Source organism: Choloepus didactylus, chromosome 15 (genome assembly GCF_015220235.1).
Source record: "Choloepus didactylus isolate mChoDid1 chromosome 15, mChoDid1.pri, whole genome shotgun sequence".
NCBI classification, from domain to species: Eukaryota; Metazoa; Chordata; class Mammalia; order Pilosa; family Megalonychidae; genus Choloepus; species Choloepus didactylus.
The window spans coordinates 39,984,395-40,001,337 of record NC_051321.1 but is presented as its reverse complement, the minus strand read 5'-3'; the positions used below and the strand labels follow the sequence as shown (position 1 = coordinate 40,001,337).

Sequence of the window (16,943 nt, the reverse complement as noted above, 5' to 3'; positions counted from 1 at the left end):
CTGAGCAGCTGTAGTCCTCTGGGGAACATCTCTATGGCATCTATTTGGGAAGTTTTATTTTTACCCATTTAGTAGGTTTTCATTATCACTTTCATCATGGCCTCTGTTCTGACTCAAATTCCTGAGCATTCTATTTTCTGGGCATCCTGATAATACTTTCCACTCTTTCAGAGATAGAGGCAGTTGGATGCTTTCTCCTGTCCAAATGGTTCTTTCATCTGGAACATCATGCAGAACTATTCACCTAAAGGTGACTATCAATATTTATTGTTAAACATGGGGAGACTTAAATGGCATTCTCCAGTCTACCCACAATCAATCACCGCAGCTGCCTGAATATTTCAGAATTTTATTTTGGGAAATGTATTTCTGAATATTTGGTTTGAGAAAAAGTCTCTGAACTTCTCAAAGTCTTTGAAAATTCTTCTCTGCTGATAGATTGATTATCTTGGGATTTCATGCTTGACAGTTTTCTGTGTACTGTGGTTCCCTACCATTCTGACTTCCTTTCTGGGTAATAAAGGTGATTAGCCCTTTATTATCAACTAGATGAATCAAAATTGCCTTTTCTTATTGCAGGAGTTGTATTGCCGGGGTTGCTATAACAAATACCACACATTGTTGGCTTAACAGGAATTTATTGTATCACAGTTCTTGAGGCTAAAAGGCCAAAAGCAAGATATCGGCAGGCTGTGCTTTCTTTGATGTTGGTCACACTCTGTTGGTGGCTTAATCTTTGCTTTGCCATGTGGTACTAGGTCTCCTATCTCCTCCTCTGCCTCCTACTCCTTTTGCTCAGTTTTCTATCTCTGTCTTGATTTCCTCTCCTTATAAGGGCTCCGTCATAATGGATTAAGGCCCACCTGATTCAATTTGGACTCGTCTAAATAGGGTCTTTGGGGATCCTATTTACAAATGACTTCACACCCATAGGACCAGGGGTCAGGACATGAACATATCTTGTGGAGGACCTGATTCAGTCTCCAACATAGAGGATTCATCTGTTTATCCATTCAGCCTTTATTCAGTACCTACTCTGCATTGTTACTCTTTCATGTCCTGAACCAGGCAAGTAATGTCATTGCTCTCCTGGATCTTATACTCTAGTAGAAAGATACAGGCACAAAACAGATAAATGAAGAACAAAACAAGGCAAAACATTGGTTTCTCAAAACACTTTTTCAAATAACAGTTTTTCAAAACAAAGCATTACTAATTCATTAGTAATGAGTGCCAAACAGAAAATTTAAAAAAGAGTGATTCAATAAAGAGCGGGTAATCAGGGAGGGCATCCTGAGGAGGTGACGTGGAAGTTAAGATCTGAATGACACAGAGTCATCTATGAAAATCAGGTGGAAGAACATTCCAAGCAAAGGCAGTGGCTGGTGGGAAGGCCCTGGATTCGTGTGATTGGAGTAGAGGGATCGAAAGGGAAGCTTGGGAGGAGATGAGGTTGAATTGGTCACAAAGCATATAGGGATTCGGGCCAGGTAGAATTTGTATTTTATTCTAAGTGCAGTGGAACTATTAAGCCTAGGGTGATGTGATAGTTTCATGTGTCCACTTGGCCAGGTGATGGTACCCAGGTGTCTGGTCAAGTCAGCACTAGCCTAACCGTTACTGCAAGGACATTGTAGCTGGTTAATAAACTAGAGGGCTGGTTTATTAAATCATCAGTCAATTGGGTACAGCTGTGACTGATTATATCTACAAAGGGAGTATCTTCTACAATGAGAGAATTCAATCAGCTTGATTTAACCCAATCAGTTGAAGACTTTTAAGGGAGAAGAGAAAGAACCTTCATTTCTTCTTCAGCTAGCCAGCTTCTGCTGGGGGGTTCATTGAAGACCTTCATCGGAGTTGCCAGCTTGCTGCCTGCCCTACAGAATTTGGACTCGTGCATCACCACAGTTAAGTGAGACACTTTTATAAAATCTCATATTTACAGATACCTCCTGTTGATTTTGTTTCCCTAGAAAACCCTGACTAATATAGCCATTCAGGACCATGTCTGATTCATCTGCTATAGGCTGCTAGTGTACATGCAAAAATATTCCTGAATGAATAAATGAATCTGGTAGATTTGGGGGTAGAGTAGGGAAGCTTTGGCTAGGAAGGATCAGAGAAGGGGAGTTATATGGACCAGGGTTGCCACCCGACTGGAGAAGACCTGGGACTGGAGTCCAAGGGCATAGAGAGCTGTGTTGAGGCACAAGCTAGGGCTTGGGATATGGGTCCATCCAGATTCTGTCTCTGTGATTCCCTGTTGTGACTTTGCTTAAGTCACTGTACCTTATCCCCAAACCTCATTCCTTATAATGATAGACATTTTCTCCACGGAGTTATTGTGAGGCTTAACTGAGATGATATCCATGAAGAGCTTAGCCAGGGGCTTGACTCATATTAAACACACACTGATTGAGTGCATTGTTATTATAACTGTTATTAATATTGTTCAACTCTGAGCTGTGCCAGGGATGTGGGTTCTACCAGCTTGTCAGGGCAGCTCTCTGGGATTCGAAGGTTGTTTGAATGGGAGGGCTCACTGCTGTCCTTTCTGACCCTCCTTTCTCCTTTCACCCTAAAAGGAGTAAGTAAATCAAATTTACCTTTAGGAAAAGCCTGCATGGGGTGTAGAGGAGGGTTCAGGGAATGCCAGCCTGCCTCAAACCACCCTACGTAGTTGATGCCAGAAATACTCTTACCGGGGGCCAAAGCCTGTCATACGATCAGTGGTGAAGTCATCATGTTCATGTGCTGCTTGTGGCAAGTCAAGGACTTGAATTCACTCATGCTGGGGTGTGTGGAGTGGGTGGGTCAGGCAGGGTAAATAACTGGTGGTGGATCTTCCATTTTAGATCATGGGAGGGGAAGATTTGAGGTACATCATTACTTCTCACATAACATCCTATCCTAGCTGCCTCCTGCTCTTGCTCTTTCCCCCTGAACTTCCTGTGTTTCAGCCATGGGGGGCTGCTTCCATTCCCCCCGATATATCATGTCCTCTCTTGTTTCTGTGCCCCATGTGGTTGCCTCTGCCTGCAGTGCCCTTCCTTTTCCTGCCTGTTCCCTAAACATTCTTAAGATTTGCTACAGTGTCACAGTCTCTGGGGTCATGTCCTTGAAGCCTCGGCCTGGCTTAGGAGCCCTAGCTCTCCTTCAGCACCCCGTGTTTACTTCTATTTTAGCATCACACTGAATTGTTTGTGTAATGGTCCCTGCTAAGGACAATTACAAAGAAATTAATAGCTTTCAGTGGAAACATTGTTCATTTTGAAAATATGAATTTTATACATTAAAAATAAAATCAAATCTAAATAAAATAAATAGAATAAATAGAATGCTGAGGTCCTTGAGGCAAGGGGATCTTGTTCATCTCTGCTTCCACATTCTGTTGGCATGTGGTAGGTGGTCGATGAATATTTGTTGGGTGGATGAATGAATGAGTGAATGAATGAAGCAGGTAAGCAGGAATTGACTAATTTGGTCAGGGGTTAGAAACAGGTAGGCAGGGGAAAATAAAATGGGGACACAGAAACCATACCATTAATGACCCAGTTCTGCCTTGGTGGACCTTGTTTCCTTCTACTTGAATGGGGACTTCATCTCTGCCACCAGGAGTGTTTGTCTGTGACTTTGAAGGCACACAGCTCTTTTCCACATGATTTATGAAGACACTGCTGATTTCACTCCTAGGATGTTCTGTCATTAAGGTCTCTCTGTAAGGGCGGTCAGTATGATGGGGTTTTACCTGCATAGCTCATTATATAAACATCCCAGTAGCTTTACTGGGTTAGCTTCCAAGCCCCAGGGTCAAGATTAGATACTGGAAATAGTATGATGGGGTCCACTACAGCTGTAGATTATTTCAAATATATCTGCACAAAATGGCAAATCATGTGTTGAAATGTAATGTTATCTCCACAGCCTCCCAAAATATACACTGTTTATTGTTACATCTTAATTGAGACAAAGGCATTGTCACATTTCCATACTGGTTCCTTCCTTGATTCCTCTCCCAGGGAATAGCCCCTACCCTGGAAAATCCCTAGAAGACTTAAGTGCCCCTCAAATATCACTTGCTTGCAGCGTTACAGTAGATTGCAAAATGGCCCCCAATTCTTCCCATTCTTATATGCGCCCCTTTCCAGTGTGAATTCTAGTCTTTCTCATATGGACTCTAGTCTTGGCCTTGTAATTTACTTTGGCTATGGGCATTTAGCGAACGATGCAAGCAGGGACTTGAAAAGGGCATGTACATTGACATTGGGGTTTGCCATCTTGTGCTACTTTGGGGGATACTGTGAAGAAGCCCACATTGGATTATGAGAGAACCCATGGTCTAGTCACCCTGATGCCCTGACTGCTAGTTGTCAATCACGTAAGTGAGGTTAACATAAATTATTCAGGCACTAGCACATCTATCAACTGATTACAAATGATAAGGAAGCCCAGCCATAATGAACTGAACCAGCCTGGACCAGAACAGTCCAGCTGACCCACAGAATAGTGAGCTGAATCAATGGCTATTGTTCAAGACACAAGGTTTTTGGAGTGGTTTGTTATACAGCAAAAGCTAACTGATACAAGCCTTTAATTATTTTACCTTCTCGTTGCTTGAATTTGCGTTACCTATTGATTTATTGATATTATAGCATAATGTCCCTCTGGATTGGTTGGTTTATGAGCCTGTCTCAGATGCTCCAAGGGCAGGGGCAGTGTCTGGATGACTAATAGGATTTGTTTACCTAAGGCCTAGCCCAGTGCCAGGGAGAAAGAATGTGCTCAGGAAATGTCGATTGACCAGTGTGCTTGTTTGAATCTATTATGTACCCCAGAAAAGACTTTGTTCTTTTAATCCACTCTTGTGGAGGCAGACCTATTGTGGGTGGGACCTTTTGATTAGGTTGTTTCCATGGAGATGTGACCCAGCCCATTCATGGTAGATCTTAGTTCCCTTACTGGAGTCCTTTATGAGAGGATAAAAGGCAGAGGTATTTTGGAGAGAGCTCAGGGAAGCTAAGATATGTAACCCAGGGTTTGGCTCTGGGAGAAGCAAGAAGAACCCACAAGAGAAGCTAAGATAGAAGCCCAGAGACATTCTGGAGAAATCCACAGAAATCAGAAGCTAAACCTGGGAGAGGCCAGCAGATATTGCCATGTGCCTTCCCATATGACAGAGGAACCCCGGATACCATTAGCCTTTCCTCAGAGAAGGTATCATCCTGTTGATTCCTTAATTTGGACATTTTCATGGCCTTAGAACTGTAAGTTTGTCAGCTAATAAACCCCCACTGTAAAAGTCAATCCATTTCTTATATTTTGCATTCCAGCAGCGTTAGCAAACCAGAGCAACCAGATAAATGTGTGTGGCTCAATTGTGATGTCTTTGAAGCTTGGCTTCTGGGTCACCAACAGCCTATTTCTTTATTTTCTTTTACTTATTTCATCCCCACTTCCCAGTGAGGTATACAAACCCCGATGTTTGTGATATTATTGACATTTTATATGTTTACATTCTCTTTTACAGGTATATTAGTCTTTTACCCATCTTTGTAATTTCATAGAGTATTTATAGATAATAGCAAGTCCTCCATGTTTTTTAAAAATTACATAGTCATACAAGGCACCAGCCAAAATATGGCCTTTTGATAAGACTCCAAGTTTCCTTTTTCTAAATTATAGTTTTCCAATGACTTTAAGTGATGATTGATTTTTATTTTATTTAGATTTGATATTATTTTTAATGTATAATATTCATATTTTCAAAATGAACAATGTTTCCACTGAAAGCTATTAATTTCTTCTTGCTGAGGCAGTCTCTTCAAACACATTCATTTAATGTGTTGCTGCAGATTTTTACTACAGCTGATTGGCTAGTGGTATTTTGGGAACCCAGAAAATCATGTGAAGGAAGCCTTCAGAGTTAGTATAAAAGAAAAGGAAGATAACTCACGTAAAAGTCATGGATAACTCCCCAAGCAATTTTTGTTAAATAAATGCCCAATGAGGAATTAATAATAAATGTTATCATAGTCAGATCTTGTGCCACGTGTTGAACATATTTAATCTTCACAACAATTCCTTGAGGAAGGCTCTTTTATCCCCATTTCATGGATGAGGAGAAAGACTTAGAGAGTTTAAGCAAGTTATCCAGGAATCAAACTCAAGCATGTCTGATTGCAGAGCTATTATCTTAATCCTTATGTTTCAGAGAGAAGGGAATGGAAAAATATGTTCTGTTCAGGGTAGATAATGTATCCTCATTTAAAAATGAAAATCAAAGATTATATCTAGACCTTGGAGGATCACCTAGGGGCACGATATCAGCACCTTGAAGTACTCCTTATGTAGTAGGGTAGGGGCTGGCCTTGGTCCATAGGTTGGCCCATCCCCATCCCCAGTTACACCAAAGTTCCAGGCTTGGCATGCCTGAGGTTGTGTGACACTGCTCCTTTGCACCACAACTACCAAGCAAACAGAATCAGGGAATGTTAAAACTGGTTAAGGGACAGTTCACTTCTCCAGATCTACTCTCTACCCAACACTGTTCTCTAGCAGCTTCTGGTTGATTTCAGTCAATGGGGAGTTCAGGGAAGGATATCAGAGGGAGGGAGAAAGGAGGGGCCACCCCCAACTCTCTTCCTGCAAGGTCACCTTGCATTTGCTGTCCCTCTTGACTGGAAGTCACTGTTCCCCTCACAGTCCTTGCCACACAATGTTTCCTGCTGTGTTTGGTGCCACCCCCTCCCTCCTCCCTTTGGGCCTGGGATGGTGCCTGTTCTGTTGTTGCACCTTCTCTGTGATTTTCCATACATCTGTAAATAGCCTCGTCATTAAACCCTCCTTGATTTATCCTAATTTGAGTGTGCAATCTATTTTTCTTTTTCGGCTGGGACCTTGATTAATACAGAATTTTAGAGATTATATATAGTCCAACCTTCACATTCTATAAAGGGAAAACTGAAGCACAGAGACAGTGAGTGCCTCCTTGGAGCAACTGCCTGTTAAGTGGCAGAACCAGAGGTTGAAAGGTGCCCTGGACCGACTTCTTGTCTGGGAATCCTCTTGCCTACCCCAGAGAGGAAAGACCCGCGAGTGGCACAGCTTTAGTTAGGGCAGGTATTTTTTTTTTTTTTTTTATTAAATTCAGTTTTATTGAAATACATTCACACACACCATACAATCATCCATGGTATACAATCCACTGTCCATAGTATAACATAGTTATGCGTTCATCACCACAATCTATCTCTGAACATTTTCCTTACATCAGAAAGAACCAGAACAAGAATAAAAAATAAAAGTGAAAAAAGAACACCCAAATCTTCCCCCATCCCACCCCATTTGTCCTTTAGTTTTTATCCCCATTTTTCTACTCATCCATACACTAGATAAAGGGGGTGTGATCCACAAGGTCTTCACAATCACACTGTCGCCCCTTGTAATCTACATTATTATGTAATTGTCTTCAGGAGTCCAGACTGCTGGGTTGGAGTTTGGTAGTTTCAGGTATTTACTTCTAGCTATTCCAATACATTAAAACCTAAGAGGTGTTATCTATATAGTGCATAAGAATGTCCACCAGAGTGACCTCTCGATTCCATTTGAAATCTCTCAGCCACTGAAACTATTTCGTCTCATTTTGCATCCCCCTTTTGGTCAAGAAGATACTCTCAGTCCCATGATGCCGGGTCCACATTCATCCCTGGGAGTCATATTCTGCATTGCCAGGGAGATTTACAACCCTGGGAGTCGGGTCCCACGTAGGGGGGAGGGCAGCGAGTTCACCTGTCGAGATGGCTCAGTTAGAGAGAGAGAGAGGGCCACATCTGAGCAACAAAGAGGTACTCAGGGGGAGACTCTTAGGCGCAATTATATGCAAGTTTAGCCTCTCCTTTGTGGTAACGAGCTTCATAAGGGCAAGTCCCATGATCGAGGGTTCAGCACATCAAACTGCCAGTCCCGATGTTTGTGACAACATCAACACCAGTCCAGGTGAGGATGTCCAACACATCCGCATCTTAGGGCAGGTATTTTATTTTATTTCATTTTTGATGGAGAAACTCTGTTGGGTCAAATCTTCCCATAATGACTTTGCCCATGTTACTTCTCACCTGTACTTGGGCAACTTCACGGCGATGGCTTTGCCTTGTCTTGGGTGCTCCAGAATAATATTGCCATGAATGGGCTTACGTGTTTGGTTACAAATTTAAAAGTGGTGTAGGCAGATAGTTTGGTGATAACGTAATTAATGCCTTTCACAGTAAATGGTTTTTCTTCTGTAGGAAATGCAGGGTATTTATCAGCTTAATAACACCCACAGACGAAAATGGCAGTGAATCAGGTTTTCACTGTTAAGGGAAGATTATTGTCACACTATGTATTGATACTAGTTATTGAGTAGTTTTCAAGTTTGGATCACTGAGCTTGGCTTCTGCCAGTGCACAAGCACGAGATAGAATGAATAAGTATTTGTTGAATGACTGAATGAGTGTTCATATTGTCAATGAGTGGGAAACAGTAGTTTGAAGTCTAATCTCCACATCTAGTCTATGGAGAGCAGTGCTTGATTCTTTGACTTCTAAGGCATTCTCTGTTGGCCATTGAAACCTGATGAAATTGATATTTTGTTGATGCCTTGTTTCTTTTTCTACCTATTTTTCATAGTTGTGATGAAGTGAAAAGAGCACTGCATTTGGAGTCTGAAGGCCCTGATTTTAGTTCTGACTATGACTTTCTAATCAGCTTCATTTTACTCCATGTGTGCCTCATTGTCCACATTGTAAAATTGGGTTGATAATGCCTTTCTCACAGGGTTTTTTGATGGTTAAATTTTTTAAAATGTATATGTAAGAATACTTTTTCGGTTAGGCCTAAAGAGGTTATTACTTTTACTCTAATGTTAGGATATACAATTGTCCTTTGAATTTTGGATCCATTGGACAGACTGACCTGTGGGGTGTACTTTGACACTTTGATCTGTCTGTGTACCATAGTACTTAAGATTCTTGGAATTTTCTTCCAGTATCTGTAAAACTCACTTGCAAGTTTTATGATTCTAAAGGGATAACTCAAGAAAATGATCAGAAACTGCATTTCCTGTTGCAAACACCCTCTTCCATTTAAACCAGCAATCCCCACCCGCTGGGCTGGAGCATCCTCTTAGCTTCTGAGCAGTAATGGTGGTCTGAATTCACGTCCAACTCCTCTTCCCATCAAAAGCACCCCCCCCCCCCCCCCAAAGAACACACTCTTTCTGTGTGTTCAGGTCCTTCTTCTCCTTTCCTCGCAGCTAAACACACAAAAAAATAAAAACTGCCATCACTCTCTTAAGATGCCAGAGAACAACGTAAAAGCTCCTTTTATTTCATTGTGTAGAACAATTTATTTCCCTTTAACTTCTGTGTCTCCTATTGGATTGGCTTAGAGCCTTCCCTTCTACAACCTAAGGGTTATGTCATCCCAAGCAAAATGATGAATTTCCCCCTGAGGGGAGTTCTGCACTCTCTCAGAATGCAGAAGCAGCTCTTCCTTTTTAGAAATAGATTTCCCTTTCTGATAATTGTGATGTGGTTATGAGTAATAAAATGCAAATTTACTTCAGAACATTTAAGCTACCATAACTTTTTGTCATTCTGTATTTTTTCAATCAACTGATACTAAAAGTACAATTACTATTAAGTGTGGGTTTGTAAAATGTTTTGACATGCAAAAGGGAGCCTTCATACTTGAAAAAAGAATTGGAATGCCTGGGAAGAATCCTTTTAGCTAATGAGATACTGCCTGAACTCCACCCTTCCCCAGTACTAGTAAGAAGCTGGTGCTAATCTGAATGAAGTTTTTGTCTCCAGGCTGGGATGGGGTTAGGGGTTTGTGTTTTAGGATTATGCCTTGAGGAATGAGGCTGAACTTCAGCTGGTGTTGGGAGCAAAAGTGAGCTTGGGAACCAAGAGGACAATTGGGAGTGAGTAGGCGGGAAAAGCAGAATCCAGATATCAGGTGAAGCCTCCAGGGGTAATTCGGGCTTTAACACTAAGTTACTCACAAATCAATGAACATCCGGAAGAAGTTAAGGGAAAAAGGGGACTCTGTTTAAACCAAAGGTTCCAAATAGATTCCTCTTGGCTTTGGGTCAGCCCGACTCGTCTCTGCCTGTGATACTTTATAAAGAGGGAGCATTAGTAATAACAGGGTAGGAGAGGTTTTCTGGGAAAGGGAGGAATGAGGACTTTCATTTCCAGAATTTTTTTCCTCTTTGTTGTTGTTTTTGAACAGCGCTAGTGGAGTATAATTTGTATACCATACATTTCACCCACTGTAAGGATAAAGATAAGCGATTTTGTGTGAATTTAGAGTTGTGTGTCTATGACCACAGTCTAATGTTGGAACATTTCCAGTATCCCAAAACATTCCCCTGTGCCCTTTTGTAGTCTGTATCCACCCCCACCCCTAGGAAGCTTCTTATTTGCATTCTCTTTGTATAGTTTTGCCTTTTCTAGAAGTTTCATATAAATGGAATCATACAATAAGTAGGCATTTGTGTTTGGCTTTAAATTAGCGTAATATTTTTGAGTTTCATCCATGCCTGTAGTATTTCCATGGCTGTAGTATTTATCTGTAGCCTGTTCCTTTTTCTTTTTCCTGAATGGTATTCCACTGTGTGGCTCATATGCCACATTTTGCTTATCTATTCAACAACTGAAGGATATTTGGAATGTTTTCAGTTTTGGGCTATTATGAATATTCCTATACAAGACTTTGTATGGACATTGTTTTTCTTTCCTTTTGGTGGATACCTAGGAGTGGAATTGTTGGTTTGTATGATAATATATGTTTAAGTTTCTAAGATGCTGTCAAATTGTTTTCCAAAGAGCAATGTATGGGAATTCTAGTTTCTAAACATTCTCACCTACACTTGGCACCAGTCTTTTTTTTATTTTTAATTCAGTTTTATTGAGATATATTCATATACTGTACAGTCATCCATGGTGTACAATCAGCTGTTCACAGTGCCATCTTATAGTTGTGCATTCATCACCCCAATCTATTTTTTTTTTCCTTTTTATTAAGATTGTTCAGATACCATACAATTATCCAAAGATCCAAAGTGTGCAATCACTTGCCCCTGGGTACCCTCATACAGCTGTGCATCCATCACACTTAATTTTTGTTCAATTTTTAGAAACTTTTCATTACTCCAGACAAGAAATAAAGTGAAAGATGAAAAAAGAAAAAAAAGAAAAGGAAACTCTAACCCTCCGCTATCCCTAACCAACCCCCCTCAATTGTTGACTTGTAGTATTATGATATAGTACATTTGTTACTGTTTATGAAAAAATGTTGAAATACTACTAACTGTAGTATATAGTTTGTAATAGGTATATAGTTCTTCCCTATATGCCCCTCTATTATTAACTTCTAATTGTATTGTCATACATTTGTTCTGGTTCATGGAAGTGATTTCTAGTATTTGTACAGTTGATCATGGACATTGCCCACCATAGGATTCAGTTTTATACATTCCCATCTTTTGACCTCCAACTTTCCTTCTGGTGACATATATGACTCTGAGCTTCCCCTTTCCACCTCATTCACACACCATTCGGCGCTGTTAGTTATTCTCACATCTTGCTACCAACACCCCTGTTCATTTCCAAATATTTGAGTTCATCCTAATTCAACATTCTCCTCATATTAAGCAACCACTCCCCATTCTTAAGCCTCGTCCTGTATCTTGGTACCTTATATTTCATGTCTATGAGTTTACATATTATAATTAGTTCCTGTCAGTGAGACCCTGTAATAATTGTTCTAATGTGTCTGGCTTATTTCACTCAGTATATTGCCCTCGAGGTTTTGTCATCAACCCATTTTTTTTTTTTTTTAATGTGGTTTGGTTCACTCACCATACATTCCATCCCAAGTAAATAATCGATGGTTTTCTGCATGGTCATACATTTATGTGTTCACCACCTTCACCACTATCTATATAAGAGCATCTACATTTCTTCCACAAGGCAGGAGGGAGAGTCAAAGAAGGTAGAGAGGCAAAAGAAAGAGGAAAAAAAAAATGACAGCTAGGAAGCAGGAAAAGGAAAAATAACCTTAAATCAAAGTAGAATAAAGAATCAGACAATACCACCAATGTCAAGTGTCTAACATGCCTCCCCTATCCCCGCCTCTTATCTGCATTCACCTTGGTATATCACCTTTGTTACATTAAAGGAAGCATAATACAATGATTCTATTAGTTACAGTCTCTAGTTTATGCTGATTGCATCCCTCCCCCAATGCCTCCCCATTTTTAACACCTTGCAAGGTTGACATTTGCTTGTTCTCCCTTGTAAAAGAACATATTTGTACATTTTATCACAATTGTTGAATACTCTAGATTTCACCAAGTTACACAGTCCCAGTCTTTATCTTTCATCCTTTCTTGTGGTGTCTCACATGCTCCCCACCTTCCTCTCTCAACCGTATTCATAGTTACCTTTGTTCAGTGTACTTACATTGTTGTGCTACCATCTCCCCAAATTGTGTTCCAAACCACGCACTCCTGTCTTCTATCACCCTGTAGTGCTCCCTTTAGTATTTCCTGTAGGACAGGTGTCTTGTTCACAAAGTCTCTCATTGTCTGTTTGTCAGAAAATATTTTGAGCTCTCCCTCATATTTGAAGGACAGCTTTGCTGGATACAGGATTCTTGGTTGGCGGTTTTTCTCTTTCAGTATCTTAAATATATCACACCACTTCCTTCTTGCTTCCATGGTTTCTGCTGAGAGATCCGCACATAGTCTTATGAAGCTTCCTTTGTATGTAATGGATCGCTTTTCTCTTGCTGCTTTCAGGATTCTCTCTTTGTCTTTGACATTTGATAATCTGATTATTAAGTGTCTTGGCGTAGGCCTATTCGTATCTCTTCTGTTTGGAGTATGCTGCGCTTCTTTGGATCTGTAATTTTATGTCTTTCATAAGAGATGGGAAATTTTCATTAATTATTTCCTCTATTATAAAAATATGGAACGCTTCATGAATTTGCATGTCATCCTTGCGCAGGGGCCATGCTAATCTTCTCTGTATCGTTCCAATTTTAGTATATGTGCTGCCGACGCAAGCATCCCCATCTATTTTTGAACATTTTCCATACACCAGAAAAAATCAGAATCAGAATAAAAAAATCACTCCCCCATCCCACCCTATTTTTTCATTTGTGTTTTGTCCCCATTTTTCTCCTCATCCATCCATACACTGGATAAAGGGAGTACAATCCACAGGGTTTTCACAATCACACTGTTGCTCCTTGTAAGCTGCATTGTTATATAATCATCTTCAAGAGTCAAGGCTACTGGGTTGGAGTTTGGTAAATTCAGATATTTACTTCTAGCTCTTCCAGTATATTGAAACCTAAAAAGTGTTATCTATATAGTGCGTAAGAATGTCCACCAGAGTAACCTCTCGACTCCATTTGAAATCTCTCAGCCTCTGAAGTTTTATTTCATTTCATTTCGCATCCCCCTTTTGGTCAAGAAGATGTTCTCAATCCCAAGATGCCGGGTCCAGATTCATCCCCGGGAGTCCGGTCCCATGTAGGGAGGAGGGCAGCAAGATCACCCACCAAGGGCACCAGGCGTTTTGATTATTGCCATTTCAGTGAGTGTGGAGTGGAGTTTCATTGTTGTTTAAATTTGCGTTTTCTTACTGACTGATGATGTTGAGCATCTTTTCACATACTTATTAGCAATCATATATCTTCTTTAGGTGAGTGTTCTAGTTTGCTAATGCTGCAGGAATGCAAAACACCAGAGATGGATAGTCTTTTGTGAAAAGGGGGGTTTATTTGGCTACACAGTTACAGTCTTAAGGCCATAAAATGTCCAAGGTAACACATCAGTAATCGGGTACTTTCACTGGAGGATGGCCAATGGCGTCCAGAAAACCTCTGTTAGCTGGGAAGGCATGTGGCTGGCATCTGCTCCAAAGTTCTGGTTTCAAAATGGCTTTCTCCCAGGGCGTTCCTCTCTAGCAAGCTTGCTCCTCTTCAAAACGTCACTCACAGCGGCACTGAGTTCCTTCACTTTGAGTCAGCTCATTTATATGGCTCCACTGATCAAGGCCCACCCTGAATGGGTTGGGCCATGCCTCCATGGGAATATCTCATCAGAGTCATCACCCACAGCTGGGTGGGGCACATTCCAAGCAAATCTAATCAGCACCAAAACGTCTGCCCCACAAGACTACATCAAAGATAATGGTGTTTGGGGGACACAATACATTCAAACTGGCACAGTGAGATACCTACTAAAATTTTTTCCTGGCTTTTTAATTGTGTTATATTATTGAACTATAGATCTTTATGTATTTTTGGATACTAGACCTTTATCAGATATATGATATGCAAATATTTTCTCCCATCCAAAATCTTTTTTTTTTTTGCTTTCATATTAATCTTTTTCTTAAATTCAGTTTTATTGAGATATATTCACAAACCATACAGTCATCCACAGTGTACAATCAGTTGTTCACAGTACCATTAAATAGTTGTACATTCATCACCACAATCAATTTTTAGAATATTTTTGTTACCACACACAAAAAAGAATAAGAATAAAAATTAAAGTAAAAAAGAACTCCTAAAACATCCCATACCCCCCATCCCTCCCTATTATTCATTTATTTTTTCTCCTCATTTTTCTACTCATCTGTCCATACACTGGGTAAAAGGAGTGTGAGCCACAGGCTTTCACAATCACACTGTCACACAGTGTAAGCTATATAGTTATACAGTTGTCTTCAGGAATCAAGGCTACTGGGTTGCAGTCCAACAGTTTCAGGTGTTTTCTTCTACCTATCCCAATACACTAAAAACTAAAAAGGGATATCCATATAGTGCATAAGAATACCCTCCAGAATGACCTCTCAACTCTATTTAAAATCTCTCAGCCGCTGAAACTTTATTTCATTTCATTTCTCTTCCCCAGTTTTGTCTAAGAAGGCTTTCTCAATCCCATGATGCCAGGGCCAAGCTCATCACTGGGAGTCATGTCCCACATTGTGAGGGAGATTTGCAACCCTGGAGGTCGTGTCCCATGTATGGGAGAGGGCATTAGTTTAACCTGCCAAGTTGGCTTAGAGAGAGATATCTAAGCAAAAAAAGTGGTTCTCTGGGGGTGACTCTTAGACACTATTTTAAGTAGGCTTAGACTCGCCTTTGTGGTAGCAAACTTCATAAGTTTATCCCAAGATCGAGGGCTCGGCCTTCTAAATTGGTAGTCCCCAATGCTTGTGAGAATATCATTAATTCCCCAGGTGGGGAAGTTTAATATTTCCACATTTTCCTCCAATCCCTCGAGGGGGCTTGGCAAATATGTTTTTATTCTCTTCCCAAATTACTCTGTGATGTATCGGGGCTTCACACTAACCTATACAAACCAACCAGACCTCACTCTCTCTTCAAAGTTCCATGTAATTAAGGTGTTTGAGTAAACTGACCATACGAGTTAAATTGCATTGTGTGTTACAAAAAATATAGGTTTTGCACCTATTAAACATCTCTTCCTTCTGTCTCACACAGAAGTTGAAGTTTTAAAACACTGTCAATATTGTCCTTTAACCTTTAGTTCTGATTTACCTTAGCCATAACCAAATCCATTTTGTTCATATCTCTAATTGTAATCTGATCTCTTTTTTCAGACTGACATTTCCTGTATGGGGTAATGCTGACTTTCATAGCTGCTGGACTCTGGCTCTGAGTCTCAGGTGTCACACAGATACCCAAAGGTCCACGGACCAACCAGGTTATATACAAAGAGCTCAGCATCTCAGAGTTCAGAAATAGCCATTACAACTCAGGAATAGATGTAACTGCTGGAAGAGCTTACAGTCTAGGAACCTTTACAGTAATCCTTCCCCTGATAATCTATGATCTCAGATTTAATTCTTAGGGTTTGCACATTATGGTTAGGCCATATTAGTGAGGCATTATAATGTTTTTCTTTCCTTTTCTGGTTTATTTTACTCAACATTCTGTTCTTAATGTCCATTCACCTCACAACTCCATTTCTTCTTGTAGCAGCTCAATATTCTATTGTATGTATATACTGGTAGCCATTCAGTTCATCAGTCTATGTACCCTTAGGCTCCCTCCATCCACCGTGAATCATGAATACTGCCTCCATAAATCTCACTGTGCAAATGTCTATTCGTGTCCCTATTCTCAGTTCTTCCAAGTCTGTACTCATAACAGTTTTGCAGGACCATATGGGAACCCCATGCTTAGCTTCCACATTGCCCTCTGGATGGGCTGTACCATTCTGCTTCCCCACCAGTGGTGATTAGGTACATCCCTTTCTCCATATTTTCACATTTTCGCCAGCACTTGTGTCCCTCTGTTTATTTTTTAGATGGTTTTATTCACACACCAGGTATTCCATCCTAAGTAAACAATCGATGGTTCTCTGTGTAATCATGAAGTTATGCATTCACCACCACTATCTATAATCTATATGAGGACATTTCCATTTCTTCCACAAAGAAAGAGGAAGAGGCAAAAAAAGAAAAAAAGAAAAGAAAAGAAAAAGACAATAAAAAGCAATAAAAGAAAAAATAAAATAAAATGCTATAAAAAAGCCAGACAACACCACCAGTGCCAAGAATCCCGCACCCCTCCCTTATATCCCCCTCTTACAGACACCTAGCTTTGGTATATTGCCTTTGTTACAATTAATGGAAACATATCACAATGTTACTGTTAACTATAGACTCTAGTTTGCATAGTTTGTATTTATTCCCCAATACCAACCCATTTTTAACACTGCAAAGTTGACATTAATTTGGTCTCCCTCATGTAAAAACATTCTTATATTTGTACATTTAATCACAATCATTGACCACTCTAGGTTTCACTAAGTTATACCATCCCAGTCTTTATCTTCTATCTTTCCT

The 16,943-nt window shown here is 40.3% G+C and overlaps 1 protein-coding gene and 1 non-coding gene across 2 annotated transcripts in view; one reads left to right on the top strand and one right to left on the bottom strand.

The window, feature by feature from the left end:
* The window catches only part of HTR7 (5-hydroxytryptamine receptor 7), a 102,219-nt gene that overhangs the window by 21,689 nt on the left and 63,587 nt on the right, over positions 1 to 16,943 (top strand). The window lies entirely within an intron of this gene.
* LOC119511014 lies at positions 13,014 to 13,120 on the bottom strand. Its single transcript, XR_005212106.1, has one exon. It is a non-coding gene; the product is annotated as a U6 spliceosomal RNA (small nuclear RNA).